This window comes from Cynocephalus volans, chromosome 9 (genome assembly GCF_027409185.1).
Source record: "Cynocephalus volans isolate mCynVol1 chromosome 9, mCynVol1.pri, whole genome shotgun sequence".
NCBI lineage: Eukaryota > Metazoa > Chordata > Mammalia > Dermoptera > Cynocephalidae > Cynocephalus > Cynocephalus volans.
In genome coordinates this window covers 108,601,794-108,628,580 of record NC_084468.1, presented here as the reverse complement: position 1 = coordinate 108,628,580, position 26,787 = coordinate 108,601,794, and the positions used below count along the sequence as shown (strand labels likewise).

The 26,787-nt window shown below is 36.0% G+C and overlaps 1 pseudogene; it reads left to right on the top strand.

Annotated features, from left to right (window-relative positions):
- Window positions 1–12,099: 12,099 nt before the first annotated feature.
- The window catches only part of LOC134385782 (large ribosomal subunit protein mL42-like), a 117,945-nt pseudogene continuing 103,257 nt past the window's right edge, over window positions 12,100–26,787 (top strand).

Sequence of the window (26,787 nt, the reverse complement as noted above, 5' to 3'; positions counted from 1 at the left end):
GTATACCCAAAGGAATGGAAATCATCGTATCAAAGGGATACCTGCAGTCTCATGTTCATTGCAGCTCTATTTATAATAGCCAAGAAAAGGATCCAACCTAAATGTCCATTGACAGATGACCGGATAAAGAAAATGTGGTATATATACACAGTGGAATACTACTCATCCATAAAAAAGAATGAAATTCTGCCATTCACTGCAACATCAATGAGCCATTATTAAAACTATATTTAATGGCCATTATTAAAATGGTTTACCACAAACACTGGCTTTTAACCTATATATAAAACAGTCATAGCTTGATTTAGGAAATCTCAATCAATAAATATTGCTAAAAATATGTTTACAAAGAAACATTTTAAAGTGCAAGTTTCAATGAGTTTAGAGCTCCTTATAAATATTAACGGCTTATCAGTAAAGAAAATGGCAAGGCCAGAGAAGTGATTTCCATTTAGCTATGTCATTATTTTTGGATACATGATTCTTCCATTTATCAGTTTACTAAATTTACAAGTCAGACTTACCAATTTAATCATATTCATTTTCATTCTCTCGTCTCTTCCCAGGACATTGAGAGAATGAAGAACTGTTCATCCAACCATAAAGGAAATGTTCCAGCATTGCTATAGGGAACAGATATTTCCAGAAACTCTTCCTGTTTATATACGACATTGCCCTTCTGGTCTCACCTTCCAGGCTACGTGGGATCTGTCCAGATCTCACTCACAAGTGGAAAACTGCAGTGCCTCTGACAGAGAACAGAGCTCATCAGTCTTCCAAAGTGGAGGCTTGTTAAAATGGAGCAGAGCAGGTTCCTAGGAAGGCATGATAGGTTTATGATATTTCTAAAAGAACCTTATTCTGGTAAGAATAGTGCTAACTAATATTTATTTTTATTTCTAATTTCTGTACCTCTGATATTTAGTCATAGTATTATTGAATTCCTTCAGAGAGCATTACTGTGTAACTAGGCTTAGGATACATGAGATTGTTGCCCTTAAGGAATACTTCCTAACAGATGAGAAATACATCATGAATGGAAATATAAGTATATAAAGACAATAGCATAAAAATACTAAAAGCTGAAAGAAGGGGGTGGCTAATGCTCAAAAAAGCTTTAGTGAAGTGGAATTGCAAACTGAGATGTAGTGGAGGCGATCACGTGGCTGACTGAGCAGGAAAAAGAAAACTGTGCCAGAGACTGCTGGTTGTTCTCTAGGATCCAGTGTCTCCTTTCCTTAATTACAGAACCCTCCAGGTTTAGCTAGTTTATGTGGTCACCTGGAATAAAGACTACATTTCCCAGACTCCATAAGGGCTAGGTGTGGACATGTGGTTAAGTTTCAGCTGACAGAATGTAAATGAAAACGTGGTGTATAACTTCCTGGAAATGCCCTTAGTGGGAGGGACCTTTCTCTCTTCAGCCCTTCCTACCTATGCTGGCTGGAAAGCTGACAAGACGGTGGCAGCAAGAACAGCCCTCTGGAAGCTGAGGTAGACTGAAGGAGCCTTGGTGTCAGACACCACGCGTGCCATACTCACCTGAAGTTCATACCCCCAAATTTCATTTCCTTATGACAGCAACGAACACCTGTCCTGCTGATGCCCTGCTTTGGGTATTTTCTACCAAATGAAATAGTACCAACTTGAAACAGAAATATAACTTAATGGCAAAATCAATCAGTTAATAGAAAATCAAAAGTATGGATACCAGAATATATTTCCAAAGGAGTGATCATGGAATGCAGTTAGAAGCTTGTTATCCCCCAGGGCCAGTGAGGCAGGTTCCCAACTGAAGACCAGGGAGATGGGGAAATTATTTGAGACCAACTCTGAATGAGCTTGTCATTGAAGAGATTTATTCTCAAGAAGAGTTCACAAGGTCAAAAAAGAAAAATAAGGATCGTTTCCATGAAATAGCTCCAGCCAATTCCTACCAAATCAAGCTGAAAATAACTACAAGTCAAAGTTGCAGTGAAATTAAATGTTAACTTCTGGCCAATTTCTCTTAGCCCTTAAAGACTGCTGTAATTAAGTTGCAGAATAAGCAGCAAAACATCTAGCACGGCACACCATTTTCTTGAATATCCATCTGCACAATGATAAGACAATTAAATTACTGTGCTTTTAATAAAACTAATTTCCTGGAAATTTAACTTCTTCCCCGCGCCCCTCCCCCCCCCCACTGGCAAAGCCCAAAATAAACATCGAAAATTGAGCATTACTTAGCAGTTTGAAAAAAAAATAAGTTTCTCTTTTAAACACAATTAATTTTCAGAAATTTCTATTACCATTATCAAGCTATTCCTAAGATCCTCCAAATAGTTCTATAAAGTACAAAATAGATATTCCTCACTTAGTCTTTTTATTCCTTTTCACTTTTTGCTTTTAAAGTTGCATTAATCGACTAGACTGATATTTTAAATTTCTTCGACGGTATCATATCTTTTTTAGAAATTTCTACTCATATCTTTCCTCAAAGAATTTTATAGGTAGTTGGCAATTTCCACTTCAATAGCATACCTTATGTTATGGTTTTGTGAGGGTATTTCAAAAAGTTCATGAAAAAATAAAACGAAAAGGTAATATGAATCCTTCCATGAGCTTTTTGAAGTACCCTTCTATATTCAGGAAAGGTAGATAAATCTGCAGTTCAAATTTTGGAGGACTTTCAGGTGTGAGATGACTGTTCTGACAAACCACGGAACAAAGCTGGAGATGATGGTAGTCTTCACACATCTTCCCGTGGGCAGTGAGCCAGTTTGGCCACGCTGATTCCATTAAGATTGAGACAGTGGAAAATCTCACTTAGCTCTCCAGAATCAATGAAAAGAGATGTTGAAAACAATCCATAAAAGAAACCCTGCTGTAAATATTTGATTCAAATATTTCCATCTTGATATGATGTTCGGTATTAATATCTGTTTGGCCTGACATTTTGTTTTCAAAAAGTGGTAAGGCAAAATAGTAAGCCAAATAGACAAATAGAGAATCCTAGGAAGCTCAATTTTTTATATATTCTTTATATGTTCATTTATATGATACCTCTTAGCTCAGCCACTATCTGGAATGCAGCATCTCTGCTTTTTTTTTACCATCTCAGCTCACTCAAATCACTCTTAAGTAAGGGTCATCAATAATGGCTTCATCAAGAAAGCCACCAGAAGTTTATCAGTCCTTGTTTAACATGACCTTTCTGTGTCCTCTGACAATGATGAATACTCCCTACTTCCAGAAAGTCTCTTCTCTCTCGGCATCTGTAGCTCTGTTTTCTCTTGGTTTTCCTCTTACCCCTCTGAGCAATTCTAAGTCTGCTTTGCTGGCCCTCTTTTATAGTAATCCCTGAAGTGTTAATGTTCCCCAGGGCCTTGATCATGGCACTTTCTTGCACTGCACATTCCTGTGGTTCAGGAACTACTCATGATAAAGATTCTTAATATAATATCTATAGTATAATCAGTTTCAAAACTCTCTCCTAAGATTTATTGCTTTAATACCTATAGTATTCTGGATTTTTCATCTGGACGTTCCCAAAGAAACCAAACTTGCTCAAAGCTAGAATTATCTTATTCCCTAAATCTCTTCCCTCCTTCACTGCACCTTTATCCACCCACGAATCCTATTTATTCTATGTGCTAAATATCCTTCATATTAATCTTTTACTCTTAATCTTCATTGCCACTGACCCTTATACAGCAGTCAGATGTACCGCTGCAAAAATCAAAAAAGAAACAAATGAACAACAACCTTCCAAATAGCTTTCCTGCTTTTTATTTCATCCAATTTCCATTGTATAACTCCTGTGTGATTCTTCTAAATTTAACATAATCTGTACTTTACAATGGCATTTCTTCTCTTATAGGTCGATAACCATATCCTTGGCGGGGTATAGGAAGCCACTTGTGTCCTGAGCACCTGCATTTCTGGGCTGCTCTGCCACCCTCCACACACTCACTCATGCTTCAGCGTCCTCAAACACTGATGCTCACTGTGAGTGCTATGACCATTCTTTCCTCTGTGCCTTTGCACGTGCTGATCTCACTGACTGCACAACTCTTCCCTTCTTTCTCTGCCTGAAAAATTCCTCTTTTAAGACTTATTCAAATATTATTTTCCTGAGGTTATATCATAATCCCTTTTCTATGTAGTATTAGTCATCCCCTTTTTTGGGTTCCTTTGGCATTTTGTACATGCTTCCATTACAGCAATTTATACCATGGTTTGTAAGCATTTTCTTTAATATACCTGATTCCTCTTTGAGGAAAGGAACCATGTCTTATTCATTTTTCTAAGACAAACACCAGGCACAGTTCCTAGTGTTCAAAAAATGTTTGTTTTATTAATATTAAGCAGAGAAGGGGGATATGCAGATTAAAGATATATATATATATATATCTTTGATTTTAAAGAAATAACATTAAGATCTAAAGATTTATCATGACAAAAATATATAATAGATTTTCTTTTATTCCTTCAAAAAGCAGAACAGGAAAAATTTTCAAAGAAGCAAATTTCTCCTTAATATAATAATGTATTCCCTAATCCTGGGAGTTATCCAACTAGCAAAGAGAAAGTCTCAATAGTTAGTGAGTTTCCCGTTGCTACATTCAGGCTGAAACAAGATGGCCTAATGCATTTAATACTGTGGGCTGTATTCAATACTTGTATTGGATGAAGGTTTAGATCTCTACAAGCCCTTCTAACTTGAGTTTTTTCTCTGAAAAAAAAAACCAGAGAATTAAATAATTCTAAAATAAGTTTTTTAATAAATAATATTATTTGAAATTTCTGCCTCAAATCTTCATTTAAAATATTAAATTTGAAATAATTATACTTTGTTCATAATGAGTTCACTGAAATTTTATAATTCCACAATATTCTGGGAATGTACAACTAGAGACATTGTTTTGGAGTTATTTGGGGAGGGGGTGATTAATGGCACCCCCTTCCCACTGCCTGAGTGTGAATACTGAGGAAAGATGGACAGAGGACTCAGATGAATGGAGGTCAAGTAACACCATTGTTACCAAAAAAGATGAATGCCTTGTTACTGACAAAGCCACATTCTTCTGCAGACCTAATAATACTTTCTACATAGAAAGCAACAACTGACTTAATCTGTTTCATGCTGCTATAACAGAATACCACACACTGGATAATTTAGAAAGTACAGATTTATTTCTCATAGTTCTGGAGGCTGGAAAGCCCAAGATCAAAGCACCAGCATCTGATGAGGGTCTTCTTGCCATGTCATCACATGGTGGAAGTAGGAAAGGCAAGAGAGTGACAATCTCTGTGTCCTTACACCGCAGAAGAGCCAAAGAGAGAGAACCCCCTCCTGCAAGCCCTTTTTATATCTGCATTAATCTAATAGCCCTCATGACCTAAACAATTCTCATTAAGCCCCACCTCCCAGCACTGTTGCAATGGGGACTGAGTTTCCAACACATGAATTTTGGATGACACATTCAAACCACAGCATCCCCCCACCCAAAGATGCAGGTTTCCTCTGCTGAGCCTGCAAGAGGTGAAGAGCAGAGCCAAAGAAATATCAGGGAAATCCAGAAAACATGGACGCGATTGGGCTTTGTTTTTTCTGACATTTTCAAAGTCACTAGAGGGACAGTGATTGAGATGGGAGAGGGGGTGAGGAGGGAGAGTGAGCGAGTGAGGGAGCAAGAAGCTGGAAATGCTTGTCATAAATTCTTCCAGAGAGTTAAGAGAAATCTTCCTCTTCTCTATTGGCACATAAAAAATATAGACAGTGTTCTACAATTCTCTTAAGAGTAAAGTCATCTTTCACTTGCCTTAGTCTACAACTGACTTTACATATTGGAAAACATAACCTTGCTTCTGTGATCTCCTGAAAGATGAAAAAGTAAGCAGCTATAGTAAAAACGAACATTTCTTTAGAATTTTTTTTTTTTTAGTGTTTAGTTATGCAACGATGCACTCAACAAACATTTGTTAAATGCCTCTCATGCCCCTGGCTCTTTTCTGCTAGTGATCAAAGACAAATAAACCACTGTCAATGTCCTTAAGAGTCTCTAGCTAGAGAAATAGCCGGTTATATGATGATAGTAATAATAAAATGTGATACACAGGATAATAGAGGCAGGAAAATTATACTATGAACCTAAAGGTGAAGAAGCAATTAACTACTGAAAGAAAGAAATAGGAACACGGTAATGAAATCAGCAAAGACATGGTGACATCCTGATTCAGGCTTTGAAAGATGAATAACGAGTTCACTAGGATAGGGTGAGAGGGAGCAAAGACATCCCTTGAGAAAGGATGAGCACAGGCAAAGGCACAAGTATCTGAACGTGCAGCAGTTTAGAAAGCGTTAAATTAAAAGAGAACATGCCACAACATTTCCTATAGGAGGGTATTTCAAAAAGTCCATTCGTATAATATTGTCACATTTAACTTAAAGTTTATTAAAGTAAGAAAGCTCTTGTATAGCTCAATACAGTTATGAGGATCTAGAGGGGAGGCATTGTGAACTAGTTAATAACCAAATGGTTCAGGGCACTATTCATTAACCATTAACAAATACCCCCTGCATCTCTCATCTTTGGTTGATTTCCAAAAGTAATATCTCAGAGGTTTTGGCACTTGAAATCTGAATTTATGTCTCTAATATAAGGGCCAAAAATATTTTGCTTCTGGGTCATTAAAATTTTTAGAATAATAAGCCCTCCCTTAGCAGCGTGCCTGTTTGGTAGAGCGCCATTCAGGAATGCGTTCTGTGTGTGAATTCATGGGGGAAATCAAATGGTGCTCCTATCGAGGAAATCCATTTCCTCCAAAACGACAGGGTGTGATAAAGACTGCTTTCCAACCTCAGGTAAGTTTCGTAACATCAGCAGCATGCCGTGCAAACTGCCCCGCGGAGAGGCTCTCACAGACCCCATCGGCGGAACACGCGGGCCAGAAGGGACAGAGACTACACTTACTTCAGTGAAGGCACCTCCTCCCCTCAGCTCTTAAGATCTGCACTGGCCAGTCTATTCCTCTCTTGAGGTCTTTGTCTTTATTAGGAGCCTTCTTTCAGGACAGCTGAAATGATGAGAGGGTTTCTGTTTTGTTTTTGTTTGCTTTTTTCCCCTTTCCTGTCTCTCTCTCTTCACAAATACAGCCCCAGTGATCGAAAAGCCTGACCTGCAAATCTGACAGTTCACCTTATCTAGGACTATCTCTAAGTACAAGGTCGACATTATCTCAGGCTGCATCCTGTGTAATTATAGCATTTGGCTGGCATTGCTGAACAGGGGCTGAAATCCATCAGGTTCTAGTTAATCTGCCTTGAGTAACCGCAGCTGGTTGGCCGGAAGAAAATGATTATGAAATAAAGTTGTTTTGTCCCAATAATAAAGATTACTGATATGCAGGGCAAGACCTATCTAAAGTTAACCTTTCTCTGAATGTGAAGGCTCTATATAATGTGAGGAAAGAGGAATTGTTTCTGAAAAGTCTTCTTTATTTCACATTTTATCTCCTCCTTTTCTTCTACCCTTTCTGAATTTCCCACCAGTGCTGAATTTTCATTTTTCTTCAGTGAAACTAATACATTAACCCTTTGGATGTTTTCCAAACAGATCTAACTAGCAATTTAACGGACATGAAGTCAGCTTCCTTTTCTTAATTAGTCTTCAAACGGAATCTTGTCTCGTTTTATTACGAATTCATTTATCGTACTAATGTTGAGGCTATGAGTTATTTCTGCTAACAGACAGGATGACAATGAACTTACATGATGACATTAGATAGTATGTCAAATGAACATATAATGGTGCAAGCTGTATGTTCCACACATAAAACAGACTTAAAAGAGTTGAAGAAACACCCCATCACTATCTACCCAAAATGAACAACTCAGCACATGTCCAATTCAGTAATTTAGATCCCTTCTAATAATAAGAGATAATCATAAACGGATTTATCTAGCAACTGTGAAAAGGCACAGAAGGTGGTAAAATGGTTAAGAGCACAGATTCTGGAGTCATACCTAGCTCTGCCACTCACCAGCTGTGTGACCTTGGGCAAATTACTTGACCTCTCTGTGCCTAAATTTTCTCAACTTTAAAATCAAGATGATAATAATAATAGCTGTCTCATGTGATTGTTGTGAGGGTTAAGTGAGTTAACATGTCCAAAATACTTATAACAGTGCTTGGGATCTAGTAAGCATGATAAGTGTTAGTTATTGATAATATCAAAACAAGCTAAAGACATAAGATGGGCTGGATTGGGATCCTGCTGGATTGTCAGTAAGTGCAGCTTGCGAGATCTTTAGCTCTAAATTCTTGAGTTTGATACTTGACTTCAGGCTATTAACATTTAACCAGAGGCTCATAAATAAAATGAACTACGGTTAAACTCATCATGTTAATGTGTCTACTCATGAAAAAATAAGAATGCACATAAAAATGGTATGCCACAGATTTTGTCTGGTCGGGTAGGATGAGAGCAGAAAAGGACAAGGGAAAATGCTTTGCTAGAGGCTCCTGAGTCTGGACATGGTAGCTCTTCCTTATTCCACTGCTGTCATTGCCCATAGAGCACATGACTGGGATGACTGTGGAAATTCCTCCTGCAAAGGAACTCATTTTAGTTTCTGGGTTTCCAAGCACACTTTGGCATTCATGCCTTGGCTATTGTGCTGACTCTTCTTTCTTCAAAATTACATCCCTAATGTAAATGCAGCCAGCAATGATCCTTAATTACATCCTCTTAATTACATAACTACTGCAAATGCATGCCAACTCCGCTTTGTCATCGTTTAAGGCAATTGGTTAATACTAAAGAAAACAAATACATAGAGACACACGAGAAAACCATCAGTAGAACCTTTTGGATCAAAAGAGATGCCGAGGAATATGTATTTTTAATAATTTCTCTTAATTTGTGGTTTATTTTAAATCTTGGGAATTGCTTTTTAGTCATGTTACAATACCTCTTTTTCATTTTTATGAATCTTATCTGATTTTCTAAAAGATAGGAAAAAGATTCAGGACAGCTACTAGATATCTGTTGTATGTTTGTAAGATTTCAAGACATCATACATGCATTTATGTACTTTTGTTGATCTTGCAGTATCTTCTTTTATTTTAGCTGAAGATAAGATATAAAAGTCAAAACATGTCAAAACACATAGATCCTCTTTAAGTACAAAAAAATTCAACAATCCGTTATGATGTGTTTAATAAGCTAAAAGGAAATTCTGCCTAAGCACCCATTTTTACTGTATAAATCTGCATAGCTCTTCCTAATGTCAAGGCAATTTATTCACGTGTCCTAATGAAAAGATAATTTAAGAATAAATGTATTTTGTAAAGTAGCAATCACTGTCTATTGAGAGACAAACTTTTTTTAACAAAATTAAACTTTGAGTCTCTGGGGGATTAAGTGCCTGTATTTTCAGTTGTTGAGAACAGGCTGCTTTCCAGGCATCATCTCTTTAAGAATTTATAATGGACAGATTCTAAGATCTTCTTTTGCTCCTGAATTCTGCCTCTCATATAAGGAAGAAAATATATGAAATTAAATCACTTTAGAAAAATATTAAAAAGGCAAACTATTTTAAACATATTATGAAAACAGTACCTTCATAAGATCCTCACTTTCCGGTTTTTTGTTCTGTTTTGCAGTGGTCTGTTTTTGTTTTGTTTTGTTTTGTTTAATAATTTTCAGGGCTGCTTGTGTTTCCATATCTATAGTGAGCTTCCTAACATCTGTTTTTCATTTTTTTTTTATTTCCACTCATGACCTTTGGCCTATTCTGTGTGTTTGGAAAAAAACAGGAATTGAAGTTGACATTATCTCTATGCCTTCACTAAATTGCGTAAATTCACATTTTTAGCCTGCCTTATATCTAAGCACAAGCTTTCTGACCACAAAACCAATTCATCTATTGTTCAGGAGAAAGTTTCATAATGTTCGAAAGAGAGATCTACAACCTCATAGGGGTCTGGGGTTCTGGGGTGCTTCCAGGGCTGCAGGGCACTGAAATATTTGTTCTAGATCTATGGCCAGTGTGGAAAATTGCTCTGGGCTAGTCCAGTGTTCTAGGAAATCCCCAAACCATGACACAACATAAAGTTCTTCTTATAATTATAGCATTTAGTATCTCACATGAGACTGAAGAAAGTGATACTAACATGAGTGTAGTATGAGAATTATATTGTATACGTTTTTAAAAAACATTAGACAAATGAACAGGTACTTCATAATCACATATAAGAAGTGAAATCACTCACCAAAAGTAATAATGAGATAAAGAACAGTATAATATTATACTAATGCACGCTATATATTAGAACACAGAAATCCTGAACTATACAGAACCCATAGGTAAGAAATATTCTGAATAAGTGGGTGAAACAGGTGAGAAATTATTCTTTTTTTAAAAATGTTAGATGTAATACACACTTTCATATCTCCTTTCTTTTAACTGACTTATAATTTGCATACAAAAAAGTATACAGATCTTAGGTATACAACTTGTGAATTTTTCTATATGTATATGCCTAGGTTTCATGCCTTCTTAAACAAAATAGCCTAAAAAAGGTTATAGTTTTCTTGATATCCCAGGCTCAGAAACTATTGTGTTACAATATAATAATGCCCCCAAGGTCTAATGATATGACTGGAACTCTTTACTTCCATATTGAAAGTTTATTGTGCTTTACCTTATTTGGGTTCTTTTTGTTTCCTGTAGATTTCTGCCTCCTTTATTGTTTTAACTTAATTATCTTTACATCCCTGAGCTTCACATGAGGTCAAGTAAGATATTTATAATAATGTATTGAATATCAGATATCCATGTTTCTGAGCATTATATGTACAGTGGGAGTGAGCAATATTGAGTATTTTGTTCTAAAGAGATATGAATTAGTAATATTGATGAACTTTCAGAGATTGCAAAAAATCTTGTATATTCAAACTTAGGTAAGTTTGGCTACATAAATATTTTATAAGTTGACTGTAAAACTACTTGTGCTATTGACTGAGACTCTATATCTACAACAATGCCTAGAAGGGTCTAGACATTCAGAACCTAACAAAGACAAGTTTTCTTTAAAGAGTGAATGACTTTCTATGTATCTATACAAAATGCTTTTTATACATATTTTGCTACATTTTTCAATATTAAACAGTGTATTAGCCTTGAAAGAGTACTACCTAACAGGATAGAATGCAAAATTTTCTGGGAAGACGAAATTAGGCCTAGAACAAAAGGATGGACCTTATGATTTCTCTTATGTCTATGATTTTAGATAATTTTTATTAAAATGTACTTGTAACATTGCCTAGGTCTCTAAATCTTTTTCTCCAAATGCCCTCTTAGATGGCATTTTGAAGTAATAAATTTTTTAAAAATCTGTCAATGCTTTTCTATTCCTTAAAGAACAATGAGAAAATATCCAAAATGTTTTCTATGATGCAGAGAAGTATATAAATAAATTAGAAACCTTAACAAAGGCTAGTAGCTATTTCTGTTCACTACAATGCTTGAAAACTAGAAATTTATTTTTGGTTGGTTTTGTATTTCATAAGAGTGATTATGGAAGTAATAACAGAAGATCTTTTCTTGACACCAGAACTGTGAAATATGAGACATAAATTATTTTATCTGGCTAGCCATTTAAACAAATCTTTATTTAAATGATTAAATTCATTTTTGTATTCTATACATATGACCCTTTGTGCTTTCTTTTCAAGTTTCTTTGTTTCTTTTTGAATTTGTCTTACCCTGCACTGCCAATCTTGTATATCCAGTGTTTATTTCCACTTTCTTCAAAAAAAAAAAATGTCCTGGCATAGTACAGGCATGTATTCAATGTTTGTTTCCTCCTCTTTCTTAAAATAAAGGTTCAAAGACAGTTCCAAAAGGGCCGGTGCACTTTTTTAAACCCAAGGCACTGTTTTTAAAGATTGCCAAATTATAAATACTATTTGTACTGGCCCAGTTGATGCACCTGCCAAATTTGCTCGTTGTCATCTGCCTCTTCCTTGCCTCTGCCACTTGCTCTCCTTTCCCACAGTTGGAAGCCCTGGACATCCCACCCCAGCATCACCACATCTTCCAGAAGCATGGCCTCCTTTGCACCTGGACAGTTGGAGCTGAACAACCAACCCCCAATACGTAAGCGGTACCCTAAGGGACCCATGAAGATGCCAAGTGATCTAGGGGCTGCACAAAAGGACAGGAAAGCAAACCTGGAAGTGCAAGGCATTAAAAGGAGAACGAAGGAGATGGATAGAGGGGAAAGAGGAAAAGACAGGGAGGAGCTGGCAAATGACTTGTCTCAGGTCCACCTTCCCGCGCATCTGTACACAATGTCCCATATGGCTGCTCCCTGTTCATGCAGTTTTTTCTTGTCAAGCTCTGGCCAGCACAGTAATGCAACGTTCCGTATTGACTTATTTTCCATCTCTGCCTCATATACATTTTGCCCTCCGCCTTTCTTCCTTCAGGTTTATATTCCTACAAGAAAACATTAGCACTTAAGTTTCACCACAGGCCCTGTTTTTCAAGGAACTGCAGTTCAGATGCCATTTTTACTATACTTCATTTTTTATGGTTTAAATATTCCTGTATCCTTCACAACACCTGGTATAATAAAAAATACCTAATGGGTTCTAAACAATTACATTTCTGCTGGAGGATCAGCTAGTTAAAAAATAAATAAAGTGATATGAGGCTAAACACCTAATAGACATGTCAAAACAGAAGCTTGTCTTTTATCTGTTATCTTTATGAAAAGTATAAGTATTTGCATTAATGCATTATTTATCAATTAGTCCTCATCAGATAGATGACATTTAAATGTTATCTTCGAAATCTTTTCAGAATGAGAGAATTAGTATTTATAGTTTCGAAGCAAAAACTACTTTTATAACATCCATCCTTAACTTTTGGTTGTTACTAAATTTTCCATGTCACTTCTTCCAAACTATGAAACCATTCAGCTAGAATTAAATGATTACAAGGCATTTGTAAACCTACATAAAATGTCTTTTTTATAGAGCTTTTTTAGTGAGGGCTCAATCATCTGTCTTTATATATGCCAAAGTACAGATTCCTTTACCCTACACTACTTCTCATTCCCTAGATTTTACTTAGACTAGTTCTCCCAAAATAATTATGGACAAAGTTCTTTTCAGTTCATTATCCAAATACTGATTTGAACTGTCCCTTCATCCTGGTTTTTATTTTACTTTTTCAAAAATGGGAACTGAGAGTCAGAGATTGCTCAAGGCCACACAGCATAGAGTGGTAATTTGACAACATGAGGAGTTTAAATTCTGAAAGTTGCCTTTTATCTGGCCAGATAAGTTCCCATTTAGCCACTTCAGGGCTTTTTCAGAAGACATAAACTTCTGGCAGTTTTGTTCTGGCCAACCATACCTCCTCTTGATGGAGAGTAGATTCTAGCTGTCCCTAGAGAGTCAAGGCTGTCATGGCCCTTGGATTTTAAAGACATCATGTGACTATGTAACATGGAAGGAAGAAACAGGACTCAACAGTTACGTGCTCTGCAATTACAGTGGATCTCCTGGAAGTTTTCCCATAAGTCTAGCAATGATGATGGACAGTCAAAATAGAGAACTCTGCACTATACATGTGAAACAAGCACAACTAGTAAATTGAAGTAACATGTTATATAATTGATATTAATAATACCATATGCAAATGCACTAAAATCTTGAATGGAAATTTATTTTTACATAACCTTACACTTGTGCCACATCACTGATGATTCTAATTCATTCATGTTAGTTGAGGAGTTTCTGACCAACTCACTCCTTTCATATACCTAAAAGACTAAAGAGCACACTTCAGGGCACAAAGACTGGAATTTAGGGAAAAAAAGTATTATTGCAGAGAGCCTTAAATGCCAGAAGTGAATATAATCATTTAAATCAATTCAGTACAACATAAAGAGTAATTGGAGATATTTTTGGAAAAGGATAAAGATAATCTTGGAGTTTCCCTCAGGAAAAGAACTCAGTGCTGTGTGTAACAGGAAGACAGCAGGGGTGAGAAAATGATTTAAGATGAATTGGTCCGTACAACTTGGACAAGCAGCATAGAATGGCTGCAAGGGACAGTAGAGTATAGGAGGTCTATGACTTGGTTTCTCTCCTTTTTCACTCCTCGGCTTAGGCTCCAGAACCCCCACTGGTTCCTACCTGCCCCTTCCTACCAAAGCAAGGTGAGAGGAGGAAGCCATGGGACTGCTGGCAATGGTCCTCACTGTTCGCAAGGAAAGAGCCACATCTGCAGCCACTTATGCTGAATTGTACTCAGCTCGGTTTGAGCTACACTTGCTCTAGGCAAGATTCAGCTTTCTGACTGTTTTTAAAATGAAGGAGCTAGCTATAAACCTTAGATTTAGATTTCTAAATTTGAGGCCTTATACAAAGGCTCTCAGACCCCAAAAAGGCTTTATCTAGTCTCTGACTTAATAATGATGTAGAGATATTTGCACTGTGTTTGGCAATAGGTGTTTTTGTTTGGAGTGTGTGTGTATGCACATGCTGCACGGCTAATTTACCATGGGTTTAAATTCAATCTATTCCTGTCTATTTCCTATACCATCTCTTAATAAGAAGCTTAAATGACATTTAAAAATCAGATTTTATGTTACTACCATTATTAAAGAAGCATTTATGACTTTTCTTCATCTTTTTAATTCTCAGTTGCAATGTTCTTCCTTTCCTGCCGCCTAAACCTTGATTTATTTAATAGAGGTTGGCAACGTCAAAGTGTAACTAACGGACCATAAGACAATTTTAATACCTTCATGGGCTAATTATAAAATGGCCTTTATTTAATTGTCCAAGGACTGATCTCTGAGGAAATTACAACCTCTTGACAACATAAACAGAAAACTGAACATTATGCTTTCATTGTAACAGACTAGCAAATAGTGGCCACTTGGCTAGTCCTAGTAAATTGGAATCAAATTCATACTTATCCAGTTCAGTTACAACATTTGCCTAAAAACTTCTTTCTTACTATGAAATTGAATGGTCTAACTGAATTTTTACAGTCCAAAGAAAATAATTTTATTGCATTTGCCACTGATCAATTCTTTAAAAATACTACTGGGTAGAAACTGACTTTCAAAAAAAATTGACTTATTTAATAGTTCTTATGTAGTTGAGGAGAGACTAATATATACACTGAGTGCTGTATTAGACATTAAAAACCTTACTAAGATAACTAAATAGTAATAATTCCTTCTCATTCCTCAAATACAAATTGAGGGGAAAAAAGAACTTCTAAATGAAAATATGGAATCAATGAACTAAATTCAGCTAACACAAAATGACTCTCAACCCTTAAGAAATGGCTGTACTTTACACTAACCACAGATTCCTCAAACAAGAAACCTGGCTTCACATATATAATTCAAATATTGTGATTAAAGAGAACATTAACTGATTTTCTATATTAGGAAATAACATCATCTGTCAGACCATCTTCAACCACTGCAAACAACTCTAAAATGAGCAAAGGCAAAGATAAACCCATCACTTATTAGTGACGTTGGTGAAAACAGCCAAAGTAGCCTGGTCTCTAAATTTTAGTTCGAAATTTTATCAAAAGCCACATTTTTCTGAACTAATTAAGTAGACAACAGCATCCTTGATCTGTTACTATTTTTAAAACATAATGATCAAGTGATTTTTTCAATATTCAAAACTTGAAACAAAAGCCAAACACAGTTCTTAAATTGTCTTCACTTCTCTTCCAATTATCATAGTATATGATTCCTCAATGTACAAACTTACATTCCCACTAACATGTGCCGAGGCTCCCTTTTCCACTCATCCTCACCAATCTTTGTTATCTTCTGTTTTTTTCATAATAGGCATCCATGTGGGGTTCTTAATATGTTTGTTGTATGTGTCTATCATACAAATCAGGGGAAAAATGGAATGGGTAAAATTAATAGCCTGTTTGGGCTGCTACAAGAAAACACCGTAAACTGGGTAGTTTATAAATAGAAAAAAATTATTTCTCACAGTTCTGGAGGTTGGAAAGTTCAAGATCAAGGCATTGGAAGATTCAGTGTCCCGCAAAGGCTTACATTCTGGTTCATATATAGTGCCTTCTTACCGCATTCTCACATGGTGGAAGGGGCAAAGTGGCCTCTTATATAAGGGTACTAATCCCACTCATGAGGATTTCTCTTCCATGACCTAATCACCTCCCAAAGGCCCAACCTCGTAATACTATTATCTTGGGGATAATAATTTCAATATATGAATTGGAGTGGGGTGGGGGGGACATAAAATGTTCAGATTATAGCAATAATGTCAGAGACTAAGTCCGTAAAGCATGTCAAAAATAGGTTGAATAAATGGAATTTGCAGTGTTCAATATAGATTTTTTTAATGAGTTTTTATTTTTAGATAGTAAGAAATGAAAGACTGAGCAAATGTTAAATATTTATGAGGCACAGCACATGTCACCCCAAATTAACAACTATGGTATCTTCGATACAGTCACCAATTTGTTCCCCAGATGTGCTCTGCTTGCAAAGTGCAGACAAAGCTACAACTGCACAACCAGCTGCAGCCGTGGCTGCATCCCCGCTCCCATGACTCTGACAGAGCAAGGGTGTGTTGGCTTAAGGCATGTCTCGCCTGCCCAGCCCCCTTGCTTCACTTCCTGGAGTACTTTCCTACTGCTGCCATAACAAATTACGACACACTTACTGGTTTAAAAGAGCATCAATTTATTATCTTACAGTATTGTAGGTTAGAAATCTGATATGAATTCCACTGGGCAAAAATTAAAGTGTCAGCTGGGCTGCATTTCTTTCTTGAGGGGAGAATCTGTTCCCTTGCCTTTTCTAGCTTCTAGAAGCTGCCCACGTTTCTTAGCTCGTGGCCTCCATCCTTCATCTTCAAACTCAGCAACATCCCATCTTTTTGACTCTCCGTGCATCCTCCCATTCCTCTCTGATTGCAGCCAGGAAATGTTCTCCAATTTTTAAGGATTTATGATTAGATTGGGTCCACCTGGATAATCCAGGATAATCTTCCCACTTCAAGGTCCTTAACTTAATCACAGCTGTAAAATCCTTTTGCCATGTAAGACAACACACTTGCAGGTTCTGAGCATTAGAACGAGAATATCTTTCAGGGGCCGTTGTGCTGGCTACCGCACCTCCACTCTGATCCTTGTAACCAGACTGTCAGCAGGGGAGGCCCGAGCACGGAAACATGCATAAACCTCAAATTTGCCTTCTGTGCCACTTGCTCTTATCCCAGCTGCATCAATTCACTCAGTTTTCTTTCCTTGCTATGGCTGTACCTTTACAATTTATTTAATAAACTTTGCAATTCAAGCATCTTTGTTCGTTCTGTCATTCTTTCTGTTTCTTGAGCTCTGGATGACCTGCCTGGTAGTGTACCTGTGTATTAGTCCATTTTTGTTGCTTATAAGAAAACACGTGGAACTAGGTGATTTATAAAGAAAACGAAATTTATTGCTTATAGTTTCTGAGGCTGGGAAATCCAAAGTCCATCTGCTGGTGGTGACAGTGATTCAGGGGCCTCACAATGCAAGACGGTAGAAGCAGAGAGAGAGAGGGAGACAGACTCTCCTCTTCTTTTAAAGCCCTCACAACCACACCCCTGACCACCATTATTAATCCATTCTCTACAGCGTGGTCCTACAATCCAATGACCTCTTCAAGGCTCCACCTTTCAATTACCATAATAGGATCTCCCACCCTCGTAACAATCACAATGGGGGCTAAGTTTCTAATACACAAAACTTGGGGGACACAATTCAAGCTTCAATGAGTTTTGGGGGGACAATTCAATCCACTACAACCTGGAAGCTACCAATGAATCAAGGTAATTCCCCGAATAATAGGATTTCAGTCTTGGCTGGTCCCCATATAAAGCCTCCTATGCCCCACTAACTCAAATATCTAAAACTCGACTAATCACGAACTAAATAATCAGTCATTTGTTTTCCCTGGAATAAAACAAGTGTATTTGTGAAAGCATAAAAGATCAAATCTACTTGAGAACTCAGTAGGTTGAAGTGAATATAAAAAAAGAAATGGTTTTAGTTTGGTAGAAACTAGAAAGCAAAAGGGGCACACTGCTTGGATGGCCAGGAATGATAACTTTAATTCAAGTCTGGAATAGAAATTGAAGGTCAAAGAGGGAGTACTTTGTGATAGACAAGAAAGGCAGCCTGAAAGCAGGAAACATTTAGAACTAGAAAAATAATTCTGACATTTGAATGGAGTGGGCCAAAAAAATCCTGGCTTGGGTATATTCTGGACCTGACTGACTAGATGAAGTTCTTTGTGTCCCAGGTTTTTAAAGTCTTATCTTTAAAGCTGGATCCTTTACCCATTTTAGGCACCCATCACTTGCCTATCTACATTAATTCAGCAAATATTTACTTGGTGCCTGTTATATGCAAAGCCTCATGCTTGCTAGGTTAAGCCCGGCTTTTGGAAAATAAAATTAAAACTGATGACTGTAGCATACAAAGACTTGCTTCGTCTGGCTCCTGTCAACTCCTTCAGCTTGTCACATCAGCCTTCCCCTTACTCAGCCGCAACAGTATCCTTTCTGCTGTTCAAACACCCCGAGTTATTTCCATTCTTAAGGTCTTCGATGTTGCTTCTTCAGAATGTTTTTTCCATATTCTTTTCCAGGTTGGCTAATGCCAGTGTTACATGTCTGTTCAAATGTCACTTCAGAGAGGCCTGCTCTAGCCACCCCACCTAAGAGGCCATTCTCCAGCCTGCCCCAGCAATGCTCTGTGGCATCACTGTCTCCCATCATGATGTGCAGTTACCTTGTTGACTTGTTTAGCTGGGGTTTTTATCTATTTCTTTGTTTCTGTTTAATAGAATGAAAACTCCATGAGACAGGGATTTGTCTGTGTTCCTCACCTCCATATTACCAGCACCCAGCACTGAATGTTTTGCACATTTTAGGTATGAAATCTAAATTGCTAACTGAATTAATAGATGAAAGACTGGAAAGGCATATTACATAAGTTTTCTAATACTGTTGAATTTATAATTCTACTGAGACATGGCATATATACAAAACTAGAACTTGTCAAGTTACTGATGGTGTATGAGATCCAGACTGTGTGCTAATACATACCAGAGAACCCCAGTGAACTTTGACATGTACTGGACACCATGCAAACTCAAGATTTCAATGATAGATCATGCTACATTTTTTGATGATGGCACATACTTGTGAAGCTGAATTTTTGTGGTTGCCATAATAAAAAGCAAGTTCCATGTGAAAATCAGTGTGGAATAGGAAATTAAGTTGGCAGTGTCCAATTTGATCCCAAGGTTTGTGCAATTGTACATTGCCCAACAAATAAGTCATCTGATTATTAACATATAAACTCTCTAGCAGCCACATTTTAAAAAGTAAAAGCAAGCAGGTAAAATTAATACTAATGATACATTTTATTTAACCCAATATATTCAAAATATTACCATTTCCATATGTAATCAATATAAAAAAATATTAGAGCAGTATTTTAAATTATTTTCTGCATCCTAAGTCTTCAATTCAGACCAGCCACGCTTCAAGTACCCAACAGCCATATGTGGACAGTAGCTACTTTGCTAGACAGTACTTGTCTAGAGCCATAAAATACGCAAGCCAGAGGCCTGGCCCACCACAAAATTCTTATCTACTTTTTTTTTTTATCCCAAGAAGAAAAAAACTAGCCAAATTTTTCTACAAATAACCAATAACTGAGCACAACTTAAAAAAACAGCTAAGAAAAAATGCTATCTGCATTTATTACAAAATAACAGTCTCTCAATAATTTCATACTTATTCATCTTATGTCATAGCATTCTTTGAATGAGATAATTTGAGATACTTATAAGTTACTTGGCATGGAGTAAATTTTGGATGAGTACTGGCTATCATTATTAACACCAATGAGAACATATCAGTTTATCAATATTCATCAGCAGGACTAAGAAGAAAGCAAGCATAAGAGTACAAAGTACTCATCAATTATTTTCAGACTCTTTCTGGTAAAAAACAGCCAAATAATTACAACAGAATAGACCTGGAAATTCAATACAGAAGATGAGTGGTAAATTAAGCATTTCTTAAGCACTTTTTAAGAGCCTTTAAGTTTGCAAGTCTTATTGTTTTGTTTGGTTCTGAGTGTCTCAAATACAAATTACAAGTTCAAATATATCTTTACAGTTTTAATGAAGGCTACTCAGTGTTTCAACCAGGAATTTTTAGGAGTTTGCTCTTATTCATACCTCTCTTGTTTTTGTTCAGCTCAAGGAGAAGAAAAAAGAGAGAGAGAGAGATAGAAAGGAAGAAAGAAAGTAAAGAAAAAAGAAAAAGAAAGAAAAAAATTCTGTGCCAATGTTTTATTTCTGCATTTTCTATTAGAAAGTCCCTTCCGTTACTTTTCCTCCCACTTAGGCAGGAATGTGGCAAATGTGACCATCGCTACCTCTGGTTAAAGTAGAATAGACATCCCCTTCAAGCATGAATTAATGCTAACCTTTGTAAGGATGTATTTAACCTCCCCAAAATCCTGCTAGTTTCTGTAATATTCATTGTACTGAAATCAATAAATCACTCAAATCCCCACTGGGAGGAAAACTTCCTGAGGTCTCAAAGGCCAAGCCAGAGTGGAACTAGTAAACATCAGTTTCTCACAGACATGCAATTAGAACATCTGTTTGTGTCTTCTATGCCTATTAAGATGTTTACTCTGCTAATTGTAGGCATAACATGGGTATCCATCAGTATTTTTGTTTTCACTCCCACCATAGGTATTCAATAACAGAGTTCTAGCTGGGGCCAGCTACGTTGACGGTCAATTAGCAACTTGTCTTTTAAAAGAGAATATAAGAAATGGCACTTTGTCAGAAGCAAATGACGGTGGTGAAAGACAATCGTGAGAAAAATTGTGAAGGTTGCAGTATGAACAAGCCTTTTTACCAGCGTGATATTTAAATGGTTCTGAAGTTTCATGATTGGGTTGAATATGTCAAAAACAGCCACCTCTGGGATCTAGGGATAGATTTTGAGCCTCTACAAGCATTTTGAAATGCTAAGTTCATTAGCCTTTCCAGCTGTGCTGTTAATTTTCCAGCTTGGGTTTTTCTTCATGAATGGATGTAATCTTCTGCAGTTTTCTTCAATCTTAGATTGTTAGGAGAAATAGAGAACATATAGACCAAATTGCCTAAACTAGAGGTTACTTAAAATTACCAATTACATTTTAGTAAATTATCTACATTTTAAAATTATACTAGATAAATATAACAATCATGAATCTATAAAATTAAACCATCTGAAAATGTTGAAGTATTGGTGAAATTTAGTTACATAGGTAAAAGATTATACTCTAATGGTATCATAACCCTTAAGGGATTTTTAGTACACAATACATGGATTTCAGCTACTTGTCTATAATATTGTTAACTGCATAAAATAATTAATCAGTGCAAAGTTACATCAAAAAGTTCATAGAAAGATTTGTATTATCTTTTAATTCTATTTTTCCACAAACTTTTTAAAGTACCCTTGTCACTTGGTATTTACCCAGTAACCTTAAATTATTCCCATTAACAAAAATGATTATATAATAGTAAGCATGTATATAAAATCTTGAAAACATACGTGGCATTTAAGTTACTCTATCTCCATCAAATAATTATTCTGATATTTTAATAAAGAATATAGTATTAATGTCATCTTCCTCTCCATCCATTATTTCTGACAATTAGAAATGATGACAATGGCCTTGAATAACCATAGGAAAGCGGAAGTAAGAAGATGGGAGTATTTATCAACAACCTTGCCTGCTGGGTCCACACAGTCTCTGAAATGCACTGGTTAAGCAGTGTATCTCTATGCCACCAGTCCTTTAAAAAAGGAAATTCAAGAGAGCATAATACCCACCTAAAACTGAATTTCAGGATGAACTTCACATCCACTATTTAAGTTGAAATTTCTGAACTTCCTCAAGATATGCACAACCAAAGTAAAAATTCATTTGCTAAGCATTCTTCTTAAAACAATTATTTTTCAAACATCTGAAAACACTCTTTTGCCTCCCTTCTAAAACCTTAAGAACTACATATTGTTGAAGGTTGATGAAGAAATTCAATGTCATGACTGTGGAACAGATACTATTCATGTTGAAACTGCATCACTGCAGGGCTTTTCCAGTTCCTAAAATGCCTTGGGCTATTCATGGCTAACATGTGTCATTTCAATAAGTTCCATGAAAACCCAACTTAAGCACACCCACCTTAGCTCCCAGAATCAATTCTGTCATCAAATAGCTTCCATACAGCTTCGCAGCCACCTTATCTATTGTCACCAAACTCAGTGCCTTCACGATGCTCACTAATCCTTTGTACTTATTAATATGTGCATATTCTAAGTGTAACCAGGACTGTAACTTCATTGGGGATTGAATCCATGCTAGAGCGATTTCTACATCCCCCTGTTGTCCTTATCTCGATCACAGATGGGGATGAAAGAAAACATACATTTGCATGTATTTGTTTTGTTCATTTCATGGCATTTAACAATTATGAAAACAGAAAAGGAATACTTGTAATCTGTGATTTCAACACTCAAACTCTTAGCCATTATTCCAACCATATTGTTTCTTCATTATTAAAAAATTTAACACCTACTTTAAATAACCACTAAGGAACATTTTTGTTGGAACTATGACCAGAAAGAAAACAGGACTTTTCTAAATAAGGGAGTTATTACTAGAATAATGTTTAAAAAAACTTCCACAAACGTTTTGTGCCACTTTTCAAAACCTGGCATGTGAATTTTAGGAAAAAATATATACAGTGTTTATAATAAAGTATATAATTCGGTTTTATGTTAAAATTAGTATGCACATGTTTATATGTTTCTGAGATATAAATCAAACTTACTGAAATACATTATTTTTTATGCAAACCTACAAGTAAAACTACATTCCTCAGAGAATATACAGACTGTACAGCTGTGCAACTGAATTATGCATTATATGGCTTAGTCAATTTATCATGAAAATTGACCCAATTTCCTACAGGCTAATCCAGTATGGTTTTGATAACTAAAATATAAGATAAAACATGTCATAGTTCACATTATTATAATCCAGACTTGACCAAACTCAGCAGTTTTGAAAGCATTAATTAATGTAACGATCATTAAATCAAAGTTGAGCACCAAGGTAATAGTTTCTTAAATGGTTCACAAAATTTTTGAAACTGTCTCTAACATATATGGGTCTAAGTTTTATGAAATTCACCAAAGTCAACAAATAAAATAAGGATAGGAGTAAGGGAAGTGTTGTTTATTCTTTAAACTTTGTGCTCCTTACAAACAAGCAGTTGGACCAAATATCATTAATCACAGAATAACAAAATATCAGGATTAGAAGTGAAAAAGTGATATCTATTCATAATTAAGAAAAACAATGTAAGGATTTAAGGTTCTTGTGTAAATTTAATGATGATCCACAAGAAAGAAGCCTAAATCAAAATGCAAGCTTCTAGGTGAAATTTTTTCTTACATTTCTCAGTACATTTTTAAATCTTCTAGAAGAGCATGTACCCCTGTGGTGCAGAGCAGCTTGGACACACTGTCATCACGGCACTCCTGCTGTTACTTTTTCAGCCAATAAAATGTTCTGGTTACTTCCTAGACTCTTAAATTATAGCATAAATAGCTTAAGGACAAAAATCTATGGCTCTTATTTCATCTCTGTTGCTAACATCTAGTATATACTTGTTTGGCTATAATATTTGTTGAATTGTACCAAATCCAGTTAGCATGGTAACTTTTAAGCACAAGAGAAATCTGTCTCACTTTGTTTCTTGTATTATACATTTACACCCCAAGGGAAAGTGTGTATGCATGTGTGTGTATATACATATATAAATTTTATATATTATCTAATGTATTCATTTATATATAATGATATATAACTTCATATATAATTTTATATATAGATAATGCCATATATGTATACAATTTGGTATATACTCTGTAATTAAACTTTCAAGTGTCCATTCTTGAATAGGGTGGTTTTGAGTGGAGAAATTATTCCAAATTATTGATAGGTATTTTGATATTGCCTATGGTCAGACACAAAAGTTCAGCATTTAAATTTTAGAGACAAAATTTTAAAATATTTCTAAGGACTCTTCTCTTCTAATTAGCCCTACCAGAAATCTCAGTGCACTATACTGGGAGGTTGCCAAGGTACAGCTGGGGAAGGAGCTACACCTATATTTATTGTGATGATTTTTTATAAAAAGGACAATGAAAAAGTAAACAGACTAGAAAGGCAAGTAAGCTGCCATTAAAAAATAAAAACAGATGTAGAATCAGACCAGCTCTTGCTTGAACAAAATGATGAATTGGAGCGATGATGGCAGCTCCTGTATTTGCCTGCCCCGGGTCTCGAAGTTTGAGGAATAGGAGGATTTAAGATTACAAAGTAGCTAAAAGAAATCACTGATTGCTTATTCTAACTGGGCTGGATTTTCTGGAATTCTGGAGATAATCTGTATTCTTACAGTATTTTGATGCTATGACAGACTCTGTTTGATATAACTGGTTATGGGTCTCTGCACTGAAAGCCTTCCAAAAACATTTCCCTCCTCTTGTTGTAGTCTAAATATAACTAGTCACAAGTATTAGTAAAAAGGATTAGTTATCCAGGTGATTGGGTATTCCTTCTCAGTGGCTACTTTATCCCGATCCCCTTTCTTCGGTTTGTACTCTGTACTACCACTTTAACCAGGATACAGCAACAAAAAAAGCTCTCCCCCTTAGGGCCTGAAAGCATAGCACACTGGCCTTAACAAATAGCTCTTTGAATTATTAAATCTCAAGGATGGTCAGGGCCATTTTTCTTTGGTCAAAAGGAGCAGTTATATATATTATATCTATTAGTGTCCTGTAGGACAATGGGAAACATGAAAAGGCAAAAGACTGGCCCTTTCCATAAATATTATATGGCAGAAACAATACAAGAGATGAGCATTTTTGCTATTACAATTTATACTTGAGAATAAGATTTAATTTTCATTCTCAGTTACTCTGCAACTGCCCCTATGAAACACAAATTCTTTTTTAATAGCATACGACCACTCACTACCAGTTCACAAACATTTTTAATGGATTCACTTCTTCTCAAAGAATACTTCATAACAAGACCACACTAAAAAAAAATCATGATTTAGTATATACAAAAACTCACATTTTTAAACAATTATTAAACACTGAATTTTAGTCAAATGACAATAGCCACTGAGAGGTTTTTTTTTTTTTTTTTTTTTTTTTTTTTACAGTTGAAAAGCTATGCTCATTCAAAAGATAAAGCCAATAAAGAAAACTTCTAAGTCTTTAATTACAGGTTCTTCATACATTGCTGATCATTCTCAAGCTTAGTTTCTGCACCAGAAAGCCACATTGGATTGCTGGCTTTCTGACAGCCTAAAGAACATGGCAGATTAAGGGGACCAGTTTTATCACAAGTTCTCTAACTATATTCTTTCCTGACCCCTAAGAGATTTCCTTAGATGATTCGAGTAGAAATGTTTTTACTGACTCATTTTTGTTTCACTTTGTTAGGGAAAAGATATAAACAGATAAAATATGACTGAAGCCTACCAAAATATTAATTATTTAAGCTATTTCTGTGGCAAGGCAATCACTTGTTCCAATTTTCTGGAAAATTCTCAGTTTTAAATAGTTTGTTCTGCAGTTCCCATAAAGACAGTCCTAATGTTTTACAACATATGCCAATTTCAGATTCAGAACAAATGATCATGTCATCTCCCACTTCCCAACAGTGTTAAAAGCTTCTGTATTACATTTCCAAAAATCAAGGTAATTTTTTAAATGACTAAGTAGTTTGTGTACCTATGTTCCCGTGCCCTTTAAAAAGAGATTGTAAATAACTTTTAAATTTCACTGCCAGAGGAAAAGATTTCCTACAGTAGTTTTGTGATCTGTCATATCTTCACACTGAACAAGGTTTGTGTTGTCAAATGGTATTTTCACAGAATCCCATCAAAGAAAATTCAGTCATACTTGGTCACCCTCGACCTTGCAAGCCAAAGCTCTCAGCCCCAGATCGACATTAATACTTGAGCACAAGGGTGAAGAAAAGCCAGTGGATGTCTGTGAGGCTTTCTCAGTCATTCCACAGTCATCAAATGGAGACTGAATGTCTGGCTAAAGGAACCACATGCTTCATTTCCCTAGGGGCCTACGGGTGCCCTGCTTCAGAGGAACTCAGTATGTCACTGAGGTGACCTCTGATTAGGAACAGTCAACCATACAAACCCTGAGAACTGCAGGGAAAACAAGGACTGTCATCTAAATGGTGATAATGTAAAGATCACCACAAACAGCATCTCAACACCCACTCAGGGACGACTCCTAGCAACCTCCAGCAGCCCAGAGAGGAGCCTCCTGGAGAGTCACTAGGTGACTAAAACCCTGAACCATCAGTTTAATCTATGCTAGAGATTATAAAGTTTGCTAGAGTAATGATGTTTTTTTTTCTTAAAAAAATGTATATGCTTATGTCTATGTGTATTTGTATAAGCATTTGTCTGTCTCGCTCAATGTTCTTCCCCCACATTCTGTCTCATTATAAAATAGTTAAATTTATTCTAATGGTACTATTTTTTAAAGTTTTTCTATTACTGGGTAATAAGTATGACTAGTCCTTGGAATCAA